At 44.8% G+C, this 25,754-nt stretch overlaps 1 long non-coding RNA gene across 4 annotated transcripts in view; it reads left to right on the forward strand.

Annotated features, from left to right (window-relative positions):
* Positions 1–340: 340 nt before the first annotated feature.
* Positions 341–25,754, forward strand: part of LOC128120211 (uncharacterized) — a 176,347-nt gene continuing 150,933 nt past the window's right edge. For 3 of the 4 annotated variants that reach the window (XR_008221804.1, XR_008221803.1, XR_008221807.1), the window contains exon 1: positions 341–448. This is a non-coding gene — a long non-coding RNA (uncharacterized LOC128120211). Of the gene's footprint in view, positions 449–1,774; positions 2,071–25,754 lie in introns of those variants that run through there. The other variant, XR_008221806.1, reaches the window with a different exon arrangement.

The following is a 25,754-nucleotide window of genomic DNA, read 5'->3' on the forward strand; positions in this document are numbered from 1 at the left end:
CAATCCCCATCATGACATAAACTGGGCATGGTGGTACATACCTGTAATCACAGGAGGCAGGAGAATTAGAAGTTCAAGTTCATCCTCAGCTACATAATGGCTCTGAAGCCAGCCTGGATTCTAAGAGACCCTATCTTAAATAAATAAACAAGAATGAATTTGCCTCACATGTAAAAGTCAAGAATTGGTCGGTCTCAGAAAGCCCTGCTTCCTTCTGTTCAAAAATGAAATTTTAATCTTGCTTAAGATCCTTCCTAGCTACCCTGGTTCTGCAGGGGTGTAATGATTCAGGTTTCAGGTGATGTAATCATCTGTGCTCTTGCTGAGATAGAGAGCAAGACAGTCCTGGCGCACAGAATCAAAGGCTGATGGCGGAGTGTTAAGACATATAAAGTCTTGTTAGAGAGTAACTGCTGAAGGAAACGCATCGCACCCAACAAAGCGGAGGGTAAGGCTGTACTTGTGTGTGGATGGCACTTGACGCTGTATTGCTCTTTAGAGAAGATGCTTGCAGGAGAAGATCAGGGCCCTGGCTCCATGAGAAGCAGGGTGAGGGACAATTCTGAGACCAAATCCAGTAGGTTAATGAATCTGTAATCTTTGAGGGATGACAGGAAGTTATTTATAGCAGCTCAAATTTATTATGATTATAGACACAGACATGTGTAAAGTAATGTTTCACTGTGATGTCAACATGCAGATTATATCTAATATACACAGATATATGCATATATTATATATAATCTACACAGATATATGTATATATTATATATATATAATCTGCATATAGATACCACAGTGAAGCACATTACTTTGTACATGAAATATATGCACAGATATATGTAATATATATATATTTATATATATATATATATTGTGTTTTGATCAAATCCTGCTTCTCTTCTGCCCTCTCTTTATCCTTTCTGTTCCTTCCCTAATAGTCCCTGTTCTATTCAGTAATCTCTTGGTGGTAGTGGTGTTTGGGGGTGCAGAGTCTGACTATGTAGCCCAGGCTGGCCTGGAGCTTAAGATCTTTCTGTCTCAGCCTGCTGAGTGCTGGGATTATAGGCATACACAACCATAATTAGCTATCAAGTTCTTTTTTGCTTATGAGACAGGGTCTTATTTGCCTCAATATATTCTTTATGTAGCAAAGGATAACCTTGAACTTCTGACCCTCCTGTATCTGCTTGCCTAATGCTGAGATTACAGACGTATGCCACCATGCCCAGGCCACATGTTGCTGGGGGTACAACCCTGGGCTTTCAGCATACTAGGGAACACTTTCCCAACTGAGTTACATTTCCTGCAGAAGATGAAATAATCTCCCTTCTCTGTTCCACCTAAGATCTCTATGGTTTGAAGAACTGCTTTGTGTAGCATTTTAGTAAAGGTTGGGGATTTGTCCTACAGATAATGACATGTGTTGTAAGGCATTTACTATACCTTAGAGGATTTGGTGGAAATCTCTGAAACCTAAAGAGACTATCCTCATACTATAGAAACCAACCGTCTGAGTTGTCATTTGCCATTGTTCTATAATTCCTCACAGAAGTCATGTGACAGGCAGATCTGCTACTAAACTCATTGATACTAAGTCTATTTCAATTAAAAGTCAAGTATGGGGGCACAGAGATGGCTCAGTGTGCAAAAACACTTGCTGACAAGCCTGGTGACCCTTGGGACCCATATGGTGGAAGGAGAGAACTGACTACTTCAAGTTGTCCTTTGACCTCCACCCCCACCAAACAAATAACTAACTAAATAAGCAATAATAATAAAAACCCCAATATTTACCATAGGAAATTTTTAAGGAGGATCTTTGATTTGGAAAATCTCATTGTAGCTTTCTGTGTGTCCATTTATGATGCTATTTGCAGACACGTCCTTGGCATTCAAATGAAGAGGCCAGGCGACTATTCTCACTGCTCAGATGTGTTCATGAATAAATAGGGAGATGTTGCATCTGCCACTAATGGAATGATTGAGGTTTTCTTTTCTTTGAACCGTTTTCAATCCTTCGGGCCCCAGACGTTTATGAAAACTTGAAACCTGGACTACATTTTGAAGGTAAAGTATTAATATCATGTGCAACCATGCCCAGTGTGTATGCTGCTGGGATCAAACCCAAGAGTTTGTATATGCTAGGCAAGCACTCTCCCAACTGAACCTCATCCACAGCCTATAGGTAGCCCGTTTTATTAGTAAACTTTAATGGAGGGATGGGTCATGCCTGAGCTGGGGGCAGGAGGTGGGAGAGTCCAAGAATAGACTGGGATTTTTTTTGGAATAGGGTCTACTTGCTTTTTTGTCCTTATATGAAATTTCTGGATGTATCATGGCATCAGATACATGATGGAAGCAGCCAAATTTGCAAGGCTAATGCCATAATGTCGCCATTATAATGAAGCAAAGGATAGTCAACTGCCATCTTGGTCAACCATGTTGATCCCAGTTGGCTTTGGGTGGTATTTACTGTTTGAATAATGATACGATGACTTGTGTCCTGATGGAATCAACTATTCCCTCCCTTTTTTTTCCCTTTCTTTGCTTTGCGGGGAAGGGGTGGACATGGTTTCATGTACCAGGTTGGCTTCATAGTTGTTAAATAGACAAGTATCTTAGAAACTTTTCTACTGCTGTGCTAAATACTGTGACCAAGGCAACTTATAAAAGAAAGGGTTTACTTGGAGTTTATAGCTTCAGAGGGTTAGAGTCCATGAGCATCATGGTGGGGAGCATGGCAACAGGTAGCTAGGCATGGTGCTGAAGTGGTAGCTGAGAGCTCACATCTTGAGACATAAATACCAGACAGAGAGACAAAGACTAGGAACAGTGAGAGTCTTTTGAAACATAGAAGTCCACCTCCGGTAACACACCTCCTCCACCAAGGCCACACCTCCTAATCCTTCACAAACAGTTCCACCAACTGGGGATCAAGTATTCGAATATATGAGCCTTGGGGGTCAATTCTCATTCAAACCACCACATCAGGGATGACCACGAAGTCCCCATCCTCCTGCCTCCACCTCCTGAGTGTTGGAATGGTAAACCCTCATCACACCTGGCTTGTAATACACTTTTACTTATTTACTTCTTAAAGGTACACAGAATAAGGAGTTTTCAGGATTGGAAGATGAAGCTCTCTCAGTGCCTTTCAAGAAATGTGACCCCTAAAAGAAATGATGTATTTTATCGATCTGGCTAACTATGAATCAGAGTATATTTAGAACACCACTTAGCTAACTTTCAGGAAATTGGAAACAGTTCAATAGTTCCCCTTCAGACTACAATGTGGTTGCAAAGTTCAAGCCAATAAATGCAAACAAGGGGCTGGAGCGATGGTTCAGGGGTTAGGAGTACCTGCTTTACTTGCAAAGAACTCTAGTTTGGTACCCAGCACCCTCATCAGGGTGTCCACTGTAACTCCAGCTCCAAGGGTCCAAACATCCTCTTCTGGCCTCTGTGGGCCATGCATTCATATGTATGCACACACATACTCATGCACAAACACATATACAATGAAAAATAAATGCAAACCAGAGTAAATTAATATTTTATTATGTTTTAATTTGTGTGTGTGTGTGAGAAAGAGAGAGAGAGAGAGAGAGAGAGAGAGAGAGAGAGAGAGAGAGAGAGAGAGAATGACAAAGTGACAGAGAGACAGAGACAGAAGACAATTTTGGGAATCAGTTTTCTTCTTCCACCATGCGGGTGTTCTGGGGACTGAACTCAGGTGATCAAACAGAGCAGCAGGACCTTTCCCTCTGCGCCATCTCACTAGCCCAAAATAAGCATAGTTTTAGAGAATGTGTTTCCTTCCTGTTGCTGTGATAAAATATTCCACCAGAACACAACTTAGGGGATAAAAGGTTTAGTTCCAGCTCCCAATGCCAGGTTACAGTCCATTATTTGGGGGAAGTAAAGGCAGGGAATACTTGAAGCAGCTGGTCACATCCACTATCAAGAGCAGAGAGAGATCAATGCGCCATGTCTACCTGCCTCCTTGTGCTTGTTCAACTCCTGCAGTTTCATGTAGTTCAGGGTTCCTTTCCTAGAGAGGTGCTGCCCACGGTGGGCTGGGTCTTCCCACATCATTGATTTTGTTAAAGCAGTCCCCCACAGACATCCCCACAGGCCAACCCAAGGTAAGCAATCCCTGCCTGAGACTCTCTTCTCAGATTTCGGTTGTGCCAAGTTGACAATTAAAGCCAATCATGACAAATACCGGAAGTATTCTAGTTGTCTCCCAGAGCTAGTACTGTTATCACGTGGTTTATGTCCTGGGGTCTTATGTGAAGACGATTTTGAATTATCTTAAAAGATCTTTGGGAAGCCGGGCGGTGGTGGCGCACGCCTTTAATCCCAGCACTCGGGAGGCAGAGCCAGGCGGATCTCTGTGAGTTCGAGGCCAGCCTGGGCTACCAAGTGAGTTCCAGGAAAGGCGCAAAGCTACACAGAGAAACCCTGTCTCGAAAAACAAAAAAACAAACAAAAAAAAACAAAAAAAAAAAAAAAAAAAAAAAAAAAAGATCTTTGGGCATGCCTGTGCGAGTATGTGTGTACATGAACATGTGTATGTGTGGGTATGAGTTTGGGTGCAAGAGAGAGCATGTGGAAGGCCGAGCATAACCTCAGATGTCATTCTTCTTAAGGATGCTCAAGGAGTCATCGACTTTTTTTTTGAGACAGGGTCACTCACTAGGACCTGGAGGTGTCTGAGTTGGCCGGTCTGATTGGTCAGTGGTCCCCAGGGAGCCTCTGTGTCCATCTCTCCTTTGCTGGGATTACAAGCACATCCTGTCATCGCAGGCTTTTAAAACATGGATTCTGAAGGTCAAATTCGGATTCCCCTTGCTTGCAAGGCGAGCGGTTTGCTGACTGAGCTATCTCCCTGGTCCTGGACTTAGAAGATCTTTAAGAACCATTTTGCTGTCTGGCTCAGTCCAGCCCTGAGGCACAGAGACCATCATAGAAGAGAGCTCAGGGGGTAAGAGCCAGAGTCTGGGGAGGACTAGAGAGAAACAGTGCCTTCTGGACATTCATTACGGGACAACTGCAGTCAGGACCCCGTGGGAGCTCTGGTTACCAGCAGAAGACAGTGAATATTCTAACAGAGGGTAGGAAGGGGGTTCATTAGACTCTACCCCTAACTGAGGAGCTATGGACAGTTGATGGTTTCTGGGAGCAGAGAGTCAGTTTTCTTTAAGTGGATGGCCCATACCCAGGAGTAGCACAAGTTGGAGTTGATTGGTTATTTAAAAAACAAGAGAGGGCGTATCTGTTGCAGCAGGAAGGTGTGTGTGTGGGGGGATCTACACGGAGTTAGAGGGAGGACTTGGAGTTGGGGAACTATGATCAAAATACATTGTATGAAATTCTCAAATAATTAGTAAAATATTTTTCTAAAAGAGGAACATTTGCTTCTTGGGACCAGAGAGTTGGCTCTGCATGAAGGAGTGCATACTGCTTTTGTAGACTTGAGTTTTTCACAGCACCCATTCCTGGGTACAAGCGTTTCACAACCCTCTGTAACTCCAGCTCTAGGAGATCTGACACACTCTTCTGGCCCGTGTAGGCAGCTGCCCTCACAGGCACATATTCCCCACCCTTACATAAACACGTGATGGGGGAAAAAAAGTAATTTTTTAAAAAAAAGTTCATATTCCTCTTTTTGTGTCAATGGGAAAATGAGGCTTTGTAATGATTCCTCATCAAATAAATCAGTGTATTGAGTTGTAAATCCTTGTATTTATATGTTATTGCTGCTCCCCGGCGTGGATTTAGCCATCACTGGGTTATGGAAGTTGGCTCTTAAGGTTCTGCTCTTTGTTAGAAAGGGAACTGCGTGAAACAAGTCGCCACGCTGTATAATTTCTATGGCTTGTATTAATGTAGACAGTAGAGTCACCATAAAGAAGAAAAATTGCCAGTGGGAGATAAAGCTAAAATACTAGTTGTGTTACAATCACATTCTCGTGCTGCGATAAATTGCATGAAGCCAATAAAGCAGCCCTCACTGAAGATATTTGGCACAAACCAAAAAATGAAGGGGGAAACCATGATGCTGTCTGCTGCGAGGAAATGCTTCCCTGAACTTAAGGCAGCAAACTACCTGGGACTAATTTTCGCTTATTGCATATTCCAATTGCAAAGTCATTTCGGGGGTTCCTGTCCAGCCTCTTCTCCTCACGTCTTCCTCCGCCTCTACCACCACCTTCTTGGTCTCCTCTTCCTCCTTGTTTTTATTTTATTTGTTTGTTTTCAAGACAGGGTTTAATCTGTGTAGCCCTGGCTGTCCTGGAACTTACTATGCAGACCAAGTTGTCCTTGAACTCAGAGATCTGCCTACCTCTGCCTGCTGAATGTGGGATTAAAGATGGGTGTCACGACTGCCTGGCTCCTCCTTCTTTTCTAAAGAGATAAGAAGAGAATTCCATGTCTCTACAACTCATGTTTCATTGAATGTGCCTCCAATCTCTGGGAACTCATAACTCACCAGAATCATAATGTTGTTTGTACTAAAGTTAGTTTTTTGGGGGGTGGGTGCGTGGGTTTCCCTTTTAAATTTGCTCTTGGCCAATGGATTGGAACTGGATTGATCTTGAGCCTCAACTTTTACCAGACATGTCCAGTCTTTCCTTATTAGAATCTTGTGCTAGACAGGCAGTTGGGATGAGTGAACTTTTCCTACCTGTAAAGAAGCCCAAAGAAATCATACATACTGGGATTTTAGATGCGAACGGATGTGTGTGTGTATGTGCTGGATATGGAAACCAGTATCTGCTAGGCATGTACTCAACTGGCTACCCACACCCCCAGCCCCTCACTAGGGATTCTAGGCAGGTGCTCTACCACTGAGCCACACCCCAACCCCTCACTGGGAAATTCTAGGCAGGTGCTCTACCACTGAGCCATACCCCAGTCCCTCACTGGGGGATTCTAGGCAGGTGCTCTACCACTGAGTCACACCTCCAACCCCTCACTGGGGGATTCTAGGCAGGAACTCTACCACTGAGCCACACCCCATCCCCTCACTTGGGGATTCTAGCAGATGCTCTACCACTGAGCCATACCTCAGCCCCTCACTGGGGGATTCTAGGCAGGTGCTCTACCACTGAGCCACACCCCAGCCCCTCACTGGGGGATTCTAGGCAGGTGCTCTCCCACTGAGTCACACCTCCAACCCCTCACTGGAGGATTCTAGGCAGGAACTCTACCACTGAGCCCCACCCCAGCCCCTCACTAGGGGATTCTAGGCAGGTACTCTACTTTTGAGTTGCCCCCAATCCCTCATCAAGGAGATTCTAGACAGGGGGCCTAGTACTGACCCAGAATCTCCAGATCTCACTAGAGTGTGTTGGGCAAACTCTGTGCCACTTAGCCGTGTTCCCGATAAGTCACGGGAGATTCTAGGCAGGTGTTCTACCCCTGAGCCTTGTCCCCAGTCCTTCGTTAAGGTCTTACCTAGAAGACAGATGGCTTGAGATGATGATGGGTGATATTCCCAGGTGTACTGTACTTTTCTGTGTTAATAGATCTTTCACCTTCAAAGGAATGTTCCCTTGAGCCGGAAGCCCAGAAAGAAATCATGCCTTTAAAAGGATAAGAATTTTAAAAGTTAGATAAAAATCTACTCGATGGATTACGGCAGCAACATCCAGAGAACCCTATGAAGTGTTGTATTGTTGTTTCTTGATTAAAGCAGTGGTGGGGATCATGATTATTCTCTCTCTTAAGTAACATGTGTATTTTTATTTTTAATTGGCAGGTAATAATTGTGGAGTATTTATGTTAGGCACAGTCAGGGTTATTTTCCAGAAGTCATGACAGCGGAAGAAAAAAACGATGTGTCCCTGGGACGTACGTAAGCCCTGTAGAGCAGATAGAATGAACCTGCCATAGCTCTAATCCAGTTACATTTTGACTGCTCAGCTCATTAGCAGAGCTGCTCGCATTCAATAATGGAGCTGCGCTTTGTGCCTTGTTTGGAAGGCGGTGTTCTCACACGCCGCTCGTGGGAATATAAATCAGAACATGCTTAATTTCTGGAGGACATGTTGGCAGTATTCATTGAAAGCCTTAAAAAATAAGCATGTAATTTACTTGCAGGAATTGATTCTGGGAAGATAATCATGATTTGGGTAAATATGTTTGTTCAAGATGCGTTGTTTGTAGTAGTAAAAAAAAAAAGCTTGAAACTGCCTTTTAAATGTATGTGTGTCTGTGCGCGCGGCGCCACCCCCCCTAACCCCCCACCCCTGCCTTGTGTGCTGGGGTTGGTGATGTGCATATGGAAGTCAGAGAACAACTTGTGGGAGTCAGTTCTCTCTTTCTACCACATGGGTTCTGGGGTTCAAACTCAGGTCATCAGCTTAGTGGCAAGCGTCTTTACCCACTGGAGCAATCTCACCCACCCAGGAAACTGCTTTCCTGTCTCAGAACTGGAGTGTGAACATGCTCTGATACAAGGTGAAGGGAAGCGCTCTATGTGTGGGGGTTATGATACTGCTATGGGAAAACGTAGATGAAGTGTGATCTAAACAAACAGAGGCTAAAAAGCAAGATCAGGGCTGGGGAGATGCCTCAGTGGGTCAAATGTTTGCTGTGCAAGCTTCAGGAGCTGAGTTAGAATCCCCAGAACCCACATGAAGCCAGGCATGGTAGTGTGCCTTGTAATCCCGCTATTCCTAAAGTGAGATGGTAGAGACAGGAGAATGCCCGGGAGCTCACCAGCCAGCTAGCCTCGCATATATGACAGAGAACAAGAGATTCTGTCTCAACTAGGTAGAAGGTAAGGGAGGACTGATATGGAGGTTTCCTCTGACTCCCACATGTGTACTGCATGAAGTCACCACACATCCACACATGTGAACATGCACCCCCCACACCACACATATCACACACACACACACTAATCAGTAGAAAAGCACCCTTCTCAATCAAGGTGGATCAGAAAGACTGACCGCTGAGGTTTTCTTCTGATTGCTGTATATGTGCTATGGTACATGCTCCCCCATTCACACACAGACAGGCACGCACACTTCATATATACACACAACTCACACACACACACACACAGATTTTCAAAAGCAAGGCAGAATAATGCCATTTTTTAAAAAATCTTAAAAATGTGTGTATTTTAGATGAAAACCAGAAATTAATATATCAGACTTAAATGAGGTTGTGTCTCGTGGAGGTACCGTAAGTGACTTATTTTCCTCTTATCACGTGTGTATATTTTCCAAGACAGATCTAATAAATATGTATTACTTTTGTAACTAGATAAAAATATGGCTCGAGAAAGCCCCTTAATGAAATTCATGTATTATAATTATCCTGATATGAAATATTATCCTTCCCTCCATCTTTAGGCAGCGAGTGGGCTGAGCTCCATGTGGCCCATTTCCTCTTCTCCTGGTCTTTGTTTCTCTTTCCTGGCCTCAGCAGCTCCAGAATCCTTGGCTGTCTGGGGCTCTTTGGAGCCTAGGGTCTTTTATCTTTTTTCTTTGACCCCATGGGGATGATATAAGTTGTCTTTGTGAAGGAGCTCATGGGGAGGCTCAGAAGCATCTCCCTATATCCAGATCCTATCCCAAATCTGCACCTTTTTTTTTTTGCTTTATTGTCTTTTTGTTGTTGTTGTTGTTTTTCGAGACAGGGTTTCTCTGTGCAGCTTTGGTGCCTGTCCTCGATCTCGCTCTGTAGACCAGGCTGGCCTTGAACTCACAGAGATCCACCTGGCTGTGCGTGAGCCACCACCGCTGGCTGCTTTATTGTCTTGAGGTTTTTTGGGAAGTAGGAAGTGTGTCTTTAATGATCTGCAAATCCCCTTTGAGTGAGACAGTTACTCAACTGTGTGAAGAGACATTCCAGGTCAAAGGGACTTGGGTTCAAGTTCAGGTTTCTGTGTGTGTGTGTGTGTGTGTGTGTGTGTGTGTGTGTGTGTGTGTGTGTGTGTGTGTGCCTATCTGAATGAAGGATAAAATCCAGAGCATTGCACATGCTAGGCAAGATATTGCTGGGCTACATCCTCAACCCTTAAAGTTAAGGGTCTTTTATTTATGTGTATGTGAGTGTGAATGCAGGTACCTACAGATGCCAGAAGGGGGCGTCTAGATCCCCTGGAGCTGCAATTACAGGCAGTTGGTTGTCAGTTGGTGCTGAGAACCAAACTTGGGTCCTCTGGAGATCACTATGTGCCTTTTAATTGCTGTGCCAGTCTCTCCAGTCCCTACCTATTTGTTTATTTGAAACATGGTCTGTCACTGAACCTGGAGCTTGATGAGTAGGCTTAATGAGTAGTCTGGCCAGTGACCTCAAGGACCCCAAATCTCCTAGAGTTGGAGTTATGGGTAGTTGTAAGCCGCCAATCTGGGTGCTGGGAACCTAACTCTGGTCCTGGCAAGAGCAGCAAGTGCTTTTAATCACTGAGCCATCTCTCCAGGCCCTGAGCATTTGTTTTACAAATGTTGTGATCTCACCTACAGCATTCCTTCTGTTTGGCTTGGTTCCACCCTCCCCCCCCCCCCCCCAAGAAGGTCTGTGACATCACAGCCTGTGTGTAGCTTTCCTTTCTTTTTGGATTTTTCTTTCTTTTTTTTTTTTTTTTTGAACAATTAAGAAAGCCATATTTGGCAGCTGGAGAGATGGCTCAGTGGTCAAGAGCACTGGCTGCTCTACCAGAGGTCCTTGAGTTCAATTCCCAGCACCCATATGGTGACTCATAACCATCTATAATAGGATCTAATGACTTCTTCTGGCATGCAGGTATACATGCAGAGCACTCATACATAAAATTAGATAGATAGATAGATAGATAGATAGATAGATAGATAGATAGATAGATAGATGAGAAGGCCTGTTTATTTTAGGGCTAGAGGTGTAGCTCAGTTGGCAGAGTGATTGTCTAAGATGTGGAAGCCCTGGGTTCCATGCCCAGCACTGCAGACACTGAGTGTGGTTGTACGTGCCTGAAATCCCAGCACTCAGGAGGTGGAAGTAGAAAGATCAGAAGTTCAAGGTCATCCTTGTTCACATTGTGAGTCTGAGGTCAGCTGGACTACACAGGACCCTGCTTCAAAACGTAAAATACCAGCACTTGGGAGGCAGAGGCAGGCGGATCTTTGTGAGTTCAAGGCCAGCCTGGTCTAGAGAGTGAGATCCAGGAAAGGCGCAAAGCTGCACAGAGAAACCCTGTCTCGAAAAACCTAAAAAAAAAAAAAAAAAAAAAAAAAAAAAAAGTAAAATAAAATAAAGGCTGTGTTTTCCTATTAAAGTTAGAAGGATTACAGCTGTGAGACTGACCTTTTTAAAAAAAGGTTTTAAAAGGTGTTGAGGGGGGATTTCACTCTTACTCCTCTTAAAGTCACAAGCCAGTAAGCAAAATAAATTAATTCAACATTTTGGGTTTTATTATGATTTTATGTATTTATTTTGTATGTGCTTGAAGATGTGTGTGCATGTGTGTGTGTGTGTGTGTGTGTGTGTGTGTGTATGTGTGGTGTGTGTGTGTGTAGTTCAAAGTATAACTTGCAGGAATCACTTCTTTCCTGCCGCCGTGTGGGTGCCAGGGATCAAATTCAAGTCCTCAGACTTGGCTGCAAGCACCTTTACCTGCTGAGCCGTCTTGCTGGCCCCTAATTCAATGTCTTAATACTCTTGTACTGGCAGATAATATGCAGTGCTGGCAGTTGACGAATGACTGTAACCAAAAACATTTATTTCTCCATTAATTCAAGAAAGTTGGTATAGTACAGAATTAAGAGACAGCTGAGCTGGGGACATAGCTTAATGAGTGAGCGTGCACAAAGTTTGCTCTCCTACACTGCCTGAAAACAAAATTAAGACATACACGAAATTAAGTGAGCAGATATTATGACTGTGGCTATATGATTATCAATAAGGGTAAAATGGTTCTATAAAGGCTACCACCTCTTCTATTTATTTACTTTTTATTATCACATTTGTTTATTTAGTTTGTGTGTGTGTGTGTGTGTGTGTGTGTGTACTCACCCACAGGCATGTTCACACAAGCCACCACCTACGTGTGGAAGTCTGAGAACAATTTGAGGGAGTCAGTTTTCTCCTTCTCCCATGAGGGTCCAGGGCTTTGCCCTCAGGTCATCAGGCTTGGCGGCAAACAACTTCAGCCACTCTAGTATCTCTTGAGTCTCATACTGAATACAATTTATTTGAAGACTCACTAAGTGCAGGGAATTGTCTGTCCTTTATCTCTCCCGTAGTTCTGTCGTCGGGTGCAATATCTGGGCACTTCCCCTTTCTGGTGACATACATTCATCATACAAAGTAATGCATTTCATGTACCATTTTCAGACATGGTATCGTGTATGTTGGTCTTATTAACATTCAACACATTGACCCATTCTTGTCTTCTTGCCCCCTCTGACTGGGCCCGTTCATCTTCTCATGATCCCCTCTTCTATTTTTATGTCAGGATTTAATTTTCTCGTGCCACTTCCCTCTTATTCCTATTATAGAATTACACTTTTATTACGAAATAACTATTTTAGCTTTTTTGTCTCCCCTCCCTATAGACAGTGCCTAGGGACTGGGCACTACTCTTTATTCATTGTTATTTCTCAAGAGCTTGGCTTGCAGGGAGTGCTCATTAAATGTTTGTGGCTTTCTGAATTGGATACATTATAGTTAATACTCAGATTAACCAGCTAATTAAATTGAACAAGTATTTATTGAGCACCAGGTATGTTCTTGTAATTTTAATAGATGCTGGCTGTGGGGAATTCCAAATGAGCATCCTGTTTAACAATATCTGTGAATTTATTATGTTATTGAGACAATAATTCACGCCTGGTGATGGCATGTGTCTGTCACCAGGACTTTGGGGACCTGAGATAGAGAGAAGTAGTAGTTTGACATTCTCTTTTCTTTTTCTCTGTGTTGTATGTGTGTGTGTATGAAGTATGTGTATGTATGTGTGTATGTGTGTATATGTATGTGTATGTGTGTGTATATGTATGTGTGTGTATATGTATGTGTGTATGTGTATATGTGTGTATGCATATTTACATATGTGTAGATGCTCATGCACATGTGTCCATATGGAGGCCTGAGGTTGGTGTTAGGAATCACTCTCCATCGCTCTTCCACCTTCTTCCCTGAGTCAGGGTTTCTCAGTCAAACCCAGAGCTCACAGATATGTCTAGTCTCAATATCTAACTGGCTCTAAAAAAATAAAAATCAGTAATCCTGAGTTTGGATTAGTATTTCGCATGATCTATTTTTCTCATTGCTTTGACAAGAGCAGCTTAAGCAAGAGAGGGTTCATTCTGCTCACAATTTCAGGGTCTAGTCTGTCATGGTGGGGAAGGCATGGCGGCAGGAGCCTGAGGCGGCTGGTCCCATGGCATCCACAGCCGGGAAGCAGGGAGAGATGGATGCTGGTGCTCAGTTCACTTTCTCCTTTTTATTCAGTCCAGGACCCCAGAATGTAGAATAGTGTCATCCACATTCAGGATGGGTCTTCCCACCTCAATGAACCCAATCTAGAAACTGCCTGCCAGACAAGCCAAGAAGTTTGTCTCCTAGATGATTCTAGATCTTGTCATGCTGACAGTCAAGAGTCCCCATCACACACTTTAATAAAAGAATTACCCCCAGCCAAGCCTGTGGTACAGTCCAGGGACCTCCATACTGGGAAGATTAACGCAAGAAGATCTTAAGTTTGTCATGCATCTTGGACGATACCCGAGTTTAATGCCAGTTTAATGAATCCAGGAGAGTATCAAGACAGCTTCACAATGAGGGCTGGCTGTAGCTTGGCTATAAAGTGTTAGGGTGTGTGTGGTGGTTTGAATAAGAATGGTGGGTGGGGCTGGAGAGAGGGCTTAGTGGTTAAGAGCACTGGCTGTTCTTCCAGAGGACCCTGGTTCAATTCCCAGCACCCACAACTGTCTGTAATTCCAGTTCCAGGGGACCTGGCACCCATAGCAAAACACCAATGTACATAAAATAAAAATAAGTAAATTAAAGAATGGCCCCCATAGGCTTATGTATTTGAATGCTTAGTCATTAGGGAGTGGCACTACTTAGGATTAGGAGGTGTGGCTTTGTAGGAGTAGGTGTGGCCTTGTTGGTGGTAGTGTGTCACTTGGGGTGGTCTGTGAGGTTACAGAAGCTCAAGCCGGACCCAGTAGCTCTCTCTTCCTGCTGCCTGTGGATCCAGATGTAGAACTCACAGCTACCATGTCTGCATTCATGATGCCATGTGTTCTGCCAAGTTTATAATGGACTAAACCTCTGTAACTGTAAGCAAGGCCCAGTTAGATGCTTTCTCTTATAAGAGTTGCCATGGTCATGATGTCTCTTCACAGCAGCGGGAGACTGACTAAGACAGTGTGGTTTCCTAGTTAGTATTAACTGTCAGTTTGATACAGTCTAGCATCCCTGGGGAAGGAAAAAACAAACTTGAGTAGCAGTCTTCATCAGGTTGGTCTGTGTGATTGTCTTCATTGATGACTGATCTGTGAGGGTCCAACTCAGTGTGGGCAGCATCGTCATGGAACAGGGGGTCCTGGGCTGTATAAGAAAGGTAGTTAAGGCTGGGTGGCAGTGGCGCACGCCTTTCATCCCAGTACTCGGGAGGCAGAGCCAGGCGGATCTCTGTGAGTTCGAGGCCAGCCTGGTCTACAGAGCAAGTTCCAGGACAGGCACCAAAAACTACACAGAGAAACCCTGTCTCGAAACGCACACACACACACACACACACACACACACACACACACACACACACACACAAAACAAAAAAGAAAGCTAGTTAAGTATGAGCCAGGGAATAAGCCTGCAAGCATCAGTCCTCTGTGGTTTCTGCTTCAAGCTCTTGCTTCAGTATCTGCCCTGACTTCCTCAGTGATGGACTAAGATCAGTCAGTGTAAGCCAGATAAACCCTTTCCCCCTGTAATCTTGGTCAGAGTGTTTTACCAACAGAAGACAGACTAGACGGTATGGTATGTAAACCGTCCCCACAAGCTCCTGTGTTTGAACACAGTGGTTCACCACGTGGGACTTTGGTGGAATTGTGGTTTGTTCCCGCTCTGGAGTGAGCAGATGTTTGTTCCTGTCTCACACAGTAGCAGCCGTTGTTACACTCGGTGGGTCATAAAACAAAACCAAAGCTGTGAAAGTGGGTGTGTGTGTGGGGGGGGGGTGAGGAGTTGGGGGGTTGAGGGGGGACAGAGATAGGGACGACTGTTGAGGAAGTGATGGAAATGGGAAGGGAATTAGGGAGTGTCGGGGATAGAGTGTGGTCATACACACACACACACACACACACACACACACACACACACACACACACACGAAATTGCCAAAGAATAAATTTAATTTTTAAGATCATGTATATGTGTGTGTATATGCACACGCATGCGTTTGTGTGTGTACTTATGTGCCCGTGTGAGTGCGGATGCCCATGGAGTCCAGAAATGGCCATCAGAGCCCCTGAAGCTGGCGTTACAGGTGACTGGAGCTGCCTGGTGTGGGTGCTGGGAAGTGAACTTGGGTCTTCTACTACTAGAACATCACATGCTCATGGTCACTGAACCATCTCTCCAGCCCTAAAGAATAAATGTATTTAAGGAGAGGATGTTATTGATACCCAAGTGCTGTATTATTGAAAACAATTACATTGCCCAAATCCAGCTTTTGTGCTGACAAACCCAACTCGTTCTGAACACAGCTCACAAATCAATAAACTAATTATCCAAAGCCCCGTGTCAGGATCTGAATGCTACCCCGATCTAATACTACACAACATAGTTCTATGCTACATTCTTACCCGTGTTCTGTCAGCTCAGAGAACACATAGCTGCTTTTGAGGTGGTGACATTCGAGTTAATAGTGTCTTGATTCTTCTTTTGGTGCAGAACACCAAAGTGTAAAGGAAGGAAAATACTTAAAAACATCACGTCATCTTATTTTTCCGTGTGCACGTGCCTCTGTCTTTGTGTGGGTATGTACATGCCTGAGTTACTTTCCTATTGCCATGACAAAACACCATAGAGAGAGATAGAGACAGAGACACAGAGAATGAGAGAGACAGACAGAGAGACATAGAGAGAGACAGAGAGCAAGAGACAGTGCTAACTGGGAATGGCATGGGTATTTGAAACTTCAAAGCCTATCCCCAGTGACACACCTCTTCTGACAAGACCACACCTCCTAATCCTTCCCAAACAGTTCTACCAACTAAGGACAAAGCATTCAAATATGTGAGTGGGTATTTTTTTTTGTGGGGGGGTGTCGGGAGGGGCGTTCTCATTCAAAGTACCACAGTGCTTACTGAGTGCAGGTACCCATGGAAACCAGAAGAGGGCGTCAGGTCCCCTGGGTCTGGAGTTGCAGGCAGTTGTGAGCCACCAACATGAGGGCCAGGAACCAAACTCAGATCCTCAGCAAGAGCATTAAGCGCTCTTAGCTGCTGAGCCATCTCTCCAGCCCTGGAAAATACTCCTTGGTGAATCTCTCATCCTCTTTTGGTTTCCCATAGGACCTTAGCTCCTTGTCTGGAGAACAGTATCTCCCAGACAAAGTTGGCTCACAATGGCCGCACCTTTCTCCATCTGCATTGTTTTGGTGTGTGTGTGTGTGTGTGTGTGTGTGTGTGTGTGTGTGTGTGTGTGTGTGTATAGAGGCCAAAGGTCAAATTCACGTTCTACCCTGACTTTTTTGAGACAGTTTCTCGCTGTCCTGGGGCGTGGCAAATAGGCTAGGCTGGCCACTCAGGGATCCCCAGCACCTCTCTAGCACTGAGATTACGCACTACCAGATGTGGCTTTTACTTGAGTTTCTGGGGAAACCCACGGCTTCACGCATGCTCAGCGAGCACTTTCTTGGCTGTGCTTGCGTCTCTAGTTCAACCGGCCTGATCCGGAGGTTGTTATTTCTCGGAGGACGACATCCCACCGCAACGACAACAACCACCTTAAGGAAAGATGTGTTTTGTAGGTTTGCTTTCTAGACCGACGACAACCGAGCAGCAGAGGCAAGAAGTGGCGTGATCTGTGGCTGGGATGAAAAGTCTGGACTCTTCCTCCTTCCCCACACTCTTATTCCGTGATTGCCCCCCTCTTCTCTGTACAGCCTCCATGCCACGTTTTGTTTCCACGAGTAAGCCCTTCCCTCTCCGATTGAAGCAGGAGCCTCGCTTCCGTACAGCCTTCTCTGTCTGTGGCAGGGATGTTTTAGTAATTATTTTACACCTGGTTTAACCCCATGGGAGTCGTTACTGTAGGGAGGTAACAATAAAACAGGCTCATTGGAATTTCCTGAAGGTAAAGCTCTCCTCTAAACAGTCTCATTGTGCTCAACATAATAGCAGAGGCCGTTCCTTTCCATGACAACTTTGATTGGCAGGGAAACCCAGACAGCGAGTTGGAGCCAAGAGTTTCTTCTTTTGTCCCAGGGATTGGGACATGTTCCAGGCACCATTTCAGTGGCAGAGCCAAAGCTGATAAATAAATGCCCTTGGCAATCACCTTTCCCCAATTTCCGGTCCATTCCTTGGCATTCCATAAATATTTCCACTCTTGTTAACAGTTCGGCCTTGCAGCCAGAGACGCAGTGAGACTTCCGCTCTCCAGGAACTCGCTATCTAGTAAGAGTTGGAGGTAAGGGATGCAACAAACAGCTTGAGATGGTTAATTCTGATTGTTAACTAGATTGGATTAAGAGGCATCTATGGGGGGGGGCAGTGAGATGGCTCAGCAGATTAAGATGCCTGCTGCCAAGTCTGAAGATCTCAGTTCGATCCCTGATCCCCGGACCCACATGGCAGAAAGAGAGAGCCAATTCCTGCAAACTGTTCTCTGATACCAATGTGTGTCCATGGTATGTGTGCTCAGTCTGAGGAGTGCCTGCCTCACAAGATGAGGACCTGCCTTTGATCTTTACGACCTACTTAAAAAGCAGGGTGTGATGGCATGTGCTTATAATTCTTGTGCTGGCGGGGCGGGGGCAGAGGCAAGTGTACCCTAGAAGTTCTCTGGCCAGCCACCCTAGCCTATATGGCAAGTGAGAGACCCTGTCTCAAAAAAACAAAATGGATGGCTGTGGAGGCATGCTGAAGTTGTCCTCTGGCCCTCACACACACACACACACACACACACACACACACACACACACACACACGCATGCAGATGTACCCACATACATGTCCCTTCACCTCCCACATATGCAAAATATGTACCTAGGGCATTGGTGAGGGTGTGAGGGTGTGTCTGTGAGGGTGTTTCCATAGAGGATTAACTGAGAAGGGAAGATCGACCTTAAATGTGGCTGACCCTATACCATGGGCTGGGAATTAACCTAGGTAGTTCGGTCAGGTTGACAATATTAACTGTTACAAATGAGTGAATATTTGGGGCAATTGGTGCAATTTACCAAGGAGAGTTTCCTCAAAAATGACACTATTGGTATTTTGGGCTGGATTGTTTATTTTGGGGGGAGTGGGTGATGTTCTGTGTACTGCAGTGTTTAGCAGAATTCTCTGTCTTTAGATGCTACTTGGAACAATAAAAAAGTCTTCAAGGTTTCTGTATTATCACAGTGGGAAGGGGCAAAATTGCCCCCATTTAAAAATCACTGCATTTAGGTATACTTAGAAAACTTAAAATATTTCAAAATGTTTGTTGAGTGACATGCAGAATGAGGAAATAGAAGGGGCTGGAGTATTAGTCATTTTTTGTTACTATAGTACCTTAGTGTCCTAATTTGCTTTCTATTGCGTGACCACACCACAACCAAAAGAAGCTTGGAGAGGAAAGGTTATAGTTCATCTTACATTTCCAGGTCACCATCCATCTTTGAGGGAGGATAGGGCAGGAACCTGAAGCAGAAATCACAGAGAAACACTCATTCGCTCATTTTAGCTATTTTTCTTATACATCCCAGGACCACTTGCCTAGGAATGGCGCCTCCCATAGTAGGCTGGACCCTGACATATCCCTCGTTAGTGAAGACAGTCTCTTACAGACATGGCTGCAGGACAATCTGATCCAGTTGAAGTTCTCTCCTCCCAGATGACTCTGTGTTGTGTTAAGTTGACAATAAAAATTAACCAGGACTCTCCGTGCTTTTTTCAGATTGACACACGTTATTGTCACACGTGTTAAGACATCATTGTTAAACTGTAACCTCTCCCTTTGTGGTCACCAAGATCTCAGTATCACAAAGAAGAGTTTTGTTTAGTTCCAGAGGTTGGAGGGCACGGTGCCGGCGTCAGCTCAGCTCTGAAGAAGGCTTCCAGGAAGAATGAATGCATGGTAGAAGCTTGTGTGCAGAAAGCATGTGGGGGAGGGGAGCAAGCATGGGACCCGGGACCCAGAATTCCTTTCTTTTTCTTTTTAAAGATTAAAATACAATTCCATGCATGTCTCTGTGTGTACATATGCATGTGAGTACAATGCTTGCAGAGACCAGGAGAGGGTATCAGATCCCCCAGAGCTGGAGTTACCCTAGTTGTGAGCTGCCTGATGTGGGTACTGGGAACCAAACCTGGCTCCTCTGCAAGAGCAGCATGTGCTTTTAACCACGGAGTTATCTCTTCAGGTCTCCCACAATCCCTTTTGAGGGACTATCTCTATATGACCCAAGGACCTCCCATAACCCCTTTATACCACTTCCTAATACATTGTGTACAACTCTTCCAACACAAGAACCTTGAGGGATGAATTCAATCCACAGTAGACAGAAAGATGAAACGTGCCTCAGCCGAGGTGAGCTCTCTTTGCAAGATCCCATTTCTAAGTTCCAATGTGAAATGTCTCCACGAGTTCGTGTATTGGAATACTTGGTCTCAAGCTAGTGTCTATTGAGGGTGGTTGTGGATCCTTTAAGCGGTCAGGCTGAGCTGGTGTAAGTAAGACACTGGGGACGGGCTTTGAGGGATGCAACCTAACACTGCTTCCGGTCTCCTCTCCTGCTTCCTGATCTACCCATACGTAACAAGTCTTGATGCACGTTCCCATCACCACAGGAGAAGGCCCACTGGTAATGCCTGCCTAAAGCCGTGAACCAAAATAAGTTGCTTTTCTGTGTGTGTGTGTGTGCCAGAGAACAACATAGATGTCTTCCTTAATCACTGTCATCTTGTTTTCTGAGACAAGTTCTCTCCTTGAACCTGGAGCTATCTGATTTGGCTAGACTGGCTGGCCAGCAGGCTCCAGGAATCTGCCTGTCTCTGCCTTTCCGGCACTGGGATTACAGATGTGTCCCATGCCTGGTTCTTTTTACGGATGTGGGGGGATCCAAACTCAGGTCCTCATGCTTGCACAGCCAGCACTTAGCCAAGTGAGGCGTGTCCTTACTAAGCTGCTCATCAGGTGTTCTGTCACAGCTGTGCGAAAAATAGATGACACCAAAACTTAGATTCTGTCCTTTAGGTGGTGGCGGCAGCGGAAGCATGTGTGCAGGGAGTACATACTGGTCAGATACTCGAGGTGCGATTTGGGTTGGGGAGAGCTGATTGGTGGGGGGTTCATTCACCCATAGCAGCTCTGACCTCACTGTTCCGAGTCGGTCAACGGCTACTCTTAGGACAGACAGGTGTTTCTGGGGCCAAGATGCCTCTTGGCTACTGGAAGCACAAGGCCCACTCTTCTGTACTCCCTGTTCATCTCTGCAGCTGCGTAAAGATTAATGATAGTCTTTTCCTGAACTGTTCCGCTCCCGAGCTCTGTAATACGCTGTTCCAATAATCCCTTTGATTTCTCTCATCGGGGAACGATGCCGCAGAGAAACATAAATACTTTTTTGCCTTTCAGAAAGTGCACACCCTTCCACATTATACACTGCAATTTAGAAATTACACTCACACGTGGAATAATGCAGCCGGGTGTGCTTATGACGGAGACTGGCATCAGTACTTCAGTTGTTAAAGATTCCTGGGTATTTTGATTATGGTGTAAATTAGCTAGTATTTTTTTCCCTCCCAAGCTCATTATTGCTATTTTTATGTCTCTTATTTATGGGTAGGCCATTAGAGGTATATACAGGCTCAAGGCTATAGAAAAGTCTTCTTGAGCCGGGCAGTGGTGGCGCATGCCTTTAATCCCAGCACTCGGGAGGCAGAGCCAGGCGGATCTCTGTGAGTTCGAGGCCAGCCTGGGCTACCAAGTGAGTTTCAGGACAGGCGCAAAGCTACACAGAGAAACCCTGTCTCGAAAAACCAAAAAAAAAAAAAAAAAAAAGAAAAAAGAAAAGTCTTCTTGAAGGTCTTAATACAGAAACAATTTGAAATTAGTTTGTTCTGGTTGGTCTCATGATTATGATTCCTGGCACAAATACATAGAGGGCGTGTCTTTGTTTTGTGTGTGTATGAGCACAATTGTACATGTGTGTGAGATTGTGCATGTTGCGATTGTATAGCAAGCACTTTACCAACTGAGCCATCTCCCCACCTTCTTTTCAAATATCTTTTCAAAAAAGGATTTAATTTAAATTTGCGTATATGTGTTTATGCTCAGGGTACCCACAGGGGCTAGAAGAGCGTGACAGATCTTCTGGAGCTGGCGGTGTAGGTGATTGTGAGCTGCCCTATGTTGGAGCTGGGACCTGAACATAGGTCCTCTCTAAAGAGCAGTGTGTGTTCTTAGCGACGGTGGAGCCATCTCTCCAGCCACCGTTTTAACTATCTTTTTTTTGTTTTGTTTTGTTTTCGAGACAGGGTTTCTCTGTGTAGCTTTGCGCCTTTCCTGGAACTCGCTTTGGAGACCAGGCTGGCCTCGAACTCACAGAGATCTGCCTGCCTCTGCCTCCCGAGTGCTGGGATTAAAGGCGTGCGCCACCACGCCCAGCCGTTTTAACTATCTTAAAGCGTCCAACCCAGAAACATCTTGTATTCATTCAACAACATTATGAATTCAACAATTCATAACATTGTGCAGCCATCATCACTGTCTAGTACCAGACCACTGTCATCACCCCAATAAAAACTCCTGCCATTAAACAGTCAGCCCCCCCTTGCCCTCTTCTGCGCCACCGCTGTCAACCATTGATCTACTTCCTGTCTCTATGGATTTGGTCATACAGCACATTTCACATAAATAGAATTATATGATAAATGTACAGCCTGAAGTATCTGGCATCTTTCACTTAGCATAGTGTTTAGAAAATTTATCCATGTTATGTATTAGTTGTACTTCACAGATAAGGAAACTGAGGCTCACAGAGGATAAATAACTTGTCATTGAACCATAGCAATATGGTTTTGGCCATTCTTCATCATTTTGTTCGAATTTTTGAACTAGGGTCTCACTGTACAGGCTGGCCTCCAAAATTCCATCTTCCTGCTTCTGTCTTCTGAGTGCTGGTATTGAAGGGATTGGGCACCACATTCAGCTCCTTTCCTTATCTTTATGCCTGTATTGGGCAGGGTTCTCTAGAGCAGCGGTTCTCAACTGTGGGTGCAGTCCCTTTGAGGGTAAATTGTCTCTTTCACAAGGGTCCCCCTAAAGCCTTCAGAAAACACAGATATTTACATTGCAATCCTAACAGTAGCAAAATTACAGTTATGATGTAGCAATGAAAATAATTTTATGGTTGGGGGGTCACCACAACATGAGAAACTGTCTTAAAGGGTCGCAACATTTGGAAGATTGAGAACCACTGCTCTAGAGAAACAGAACCAATAGAATGTGCACATCTTACAAAGAGAATCTATTAGATTGGCATGCAATAGGGTCATGGTAGTCCAACCATGGTTGTCTGCACACTAGAGACTCTGGGAACTTGATAGCTGCTCAGCCCACAGAGCTGGATACCTAGGCAGTCCCAATTGGGTGTGAGAAGAAAGAAGCTCCCTAGAGAATCACTGGTACTTGGTGCATATGAGCAAGCCAAAGAAGATGGAGTCTGGCATCCACCATGGACCAAAGCGTTAGGGACAGACACATTTGCTCAGGAAGACGTGAAGGCAGGCAGAGGAAACTGCTTATTCCTTGCATCTCTTTATATCTGGATTGCCTGATGGAAGTTCCCTTCCACTTTGAGGGGCGGGTCTTTCCCCCTCTGTCAATCATCCCGTTACATGCGTAGAGGTCTGTCTTCTAGGTGGTTCTCAGTTCTGCCAAGTTGACAGTCAAAACCAGCCACCACAATGCTCTTCTGACTACTCCTTCACAAAACTGTGCTTCAGGGGGAAAAGTATCTAATCATGATGCTAATTAGGTGGCCATGTTACTGCCCATTTCATGTTCCTAATTCAATTCTGTTCTGTACACTATTGAGAAACCAAAGCCATCAGTCTTAGGTTTGACCAACCTAAAACTAATCCATGTTTCTGGGTCAACAGCAGTGAAGTACACACTGAACAATGACAGTAGCTGGATATATTTAGCCCCCCAAATTTGCCCTGTCTTCTATTTGGTCCTCATTTATTTTTATTTTATTATGAGACAATGTCTCATGTAGCCCTGGAATTTACTATGCAGCCAAGGATGACCTTGAACTTTTTTTTGTTTGTTTTTCGAAACAGGGTTTCTTTGTGTAGCCCTGACTGTCCTGGATCTTGCTCTGTAGACCAGGCTGGACTCGAACTCACAGAGATCCGCCTGGCTCTGCCTCCCAAGTGCTGGGATTAAAGGCGTGCGCCACCACTGCCTGACAGCTGAGATTAGAGATGCTTGCCATTCTGCCCAATTCTTCCTCAGTTAAAAGAGTAATTCACATAGATACTGATCCTGGACCCACTCCAGACATCCAGAGTAAGGTCTGGGAACCTGGTATTTAGTTAACACCCTAAAGCCTTCTTAGGAGGGAGGTGTATTAGTTACTTTTTTTCATTGTTATAGCAAAAATACCAGTCTGAAGCAGCTGAGAGGCGAGGTTTATTGTGGCTCACAGTTTGAATGCAATCTGTCATGGCAAGGATGGTGTGACAGCAAGAGTGTGAAGTGGCTGGGCATGACGCATCCACAGAGGAAGCAGTGGTCCATGGATGCTGGTGCTCAGCTCGCTTTCTCCTTTTTGCCACTCAGTCTAGGATCCCAGCCCATGAACGGTGCAGGCCACATTTAGGGTGGGTCTTTCCAATTCAGTTAACCCAATCTAGACAATCCCTCTCAGACAAGCCCAGAGGACAAGTTAATAATCAACATCAATGTTTCGTTTTGTTTTTCGAGACAGGATTTCTCTGTGTGGTTTTGGTGCCTGTCCTGGATCTCACTCTGTAGACCAGGCTGGCCTCGAACTCACAGAGATCTGCCTGGCTCTGCCTCCTGAGTGCTGGGATGAAAGGCGTGTGCCACTGCAGGCCGCCTCAACATCAATGTTAATCAGCATCATTGTAAACCACCACTGAGGACACCATCAGATAGTATTAATTCTTTCCCACTGTTGGGGACATTGAGACAGTCATCAGGATGTGATTAACCTCTGCTTTTACATTTAGTTCCTTTGAGTTCTTCTAAAAAAGAATAAGGCCAGAGGTGTGAGAACATTACTTAAATTTTTTGTACATTCATTCATTCATTCATTCATTCATATTAAGAGAGGGTCTCATGTAGCTCACCTTCAGCTCACTATGTAGTGGATGATGATCTTGAAATCCCAATCCTCCTGCCTCTGTCTCCAGGGTGCTGGAATGAGAGGCTTGTAACACCATGCCTACTTTATGAAGTATTAGAGACTAGGTAAGCACTCTGCCAACTGAGCCACATCTCTAGTCTTGCTTCATAGTTGGGTTTTTTGTTTGTTTGTTTTTGTTTGGCTTGGTTTTTGGTTGTTTTTGTTGTTTGCTTTTATCAAACAGAATTTTGTGTGGCTCAGGCTGAGGGTAACCTTGAACCCCTGACCCTCTGTTAATCTCCCATCTCTGGCATACTGGGATGACAGATGTGTACCAGCTACCAGCCCACGTTTTGTGGTCTTTATTTTAAGCACAAATAAAACAAACACATTAGCCGTCTTGTCATTTTTCTCTTCTGGGCAACCTGGCCTCGGGAGTGATAGCCCTGATGGCCGCTGGGCTGCTCTTTACACAGTGACCTTCCTTGAAGGAAACGCTGAGAGATCAGGAGAATTTCTGGCTTCTTGATTGTGTGAACCCGGAACAGCTGGAAACCACTGGACACCAGGTGTGACAGTTGCTTGTTGTCCCCATAACCAATGTTGAGCATCAGGATGTGGCTCTGGAACCATCTCCAGGCACTGCTGTCCACCCTTCAGTGACAATCTTGACATGTTGGTCCGATTATTGGTATGAACTTCTTGGTCCACCCCCTTTAAAAAAAGATTTATTTTATTTTTATTTAGTGTATATGAGTATGTGCGGGGTGGGGGGTGCAGTATATGTGCAGGAACTAACTGAAGCCAGAAGAGAGCACTGGATCCCTGGAGCTGGGGTTACAGGAGGCTGTGAATCACCTGATGTGGATGCTGGCAACTGAACACAGCTCCTTTGCAAGAGCGGCAAGTGATTTTAACCTCTGAGACATCTATTCAGTGCCTGGTCCTCTTTTTGACAGCCTTGGAATTCATGAGAGGTCTGATGTCAGGCAGAAGGTGCTACCTCTGTGGCCAGTGCCAAGGAAGAAGGAGGAGAAGGCCCACAGCATTGAGTTCAATAAATATTTATTCCATTACTTAGGTTTTGGAGAGAGTTCCACGGAGGGTCTATTAATCCCCGGGCTCCTGGAGGACCAGCATGGATTGCTGGAGTGCCCTTCTAGTATGTTAAAAATTAAGGGGGATGAAAAGTGTGCCGATGACAGTGGTGATT

The sequence above is a fragment of the Peromyscus californicus genome, unplaced genomic scaffold, assembly GCF_007827085.1.
Source record: "Peromyscus californicus insignis strain IS unplaced genomic scaffold, ASM782708v3 Scaffold_2__1_contigs__length_46816999, whole genome shotgun sequence".
In the NCBI taxonomy this organism is placed as follows: Eukaryota; Metazoa; Chordata; class Mammalia; order Rodentia; family Cricetidae; genus Peromyscus; species Peromyscus californicus.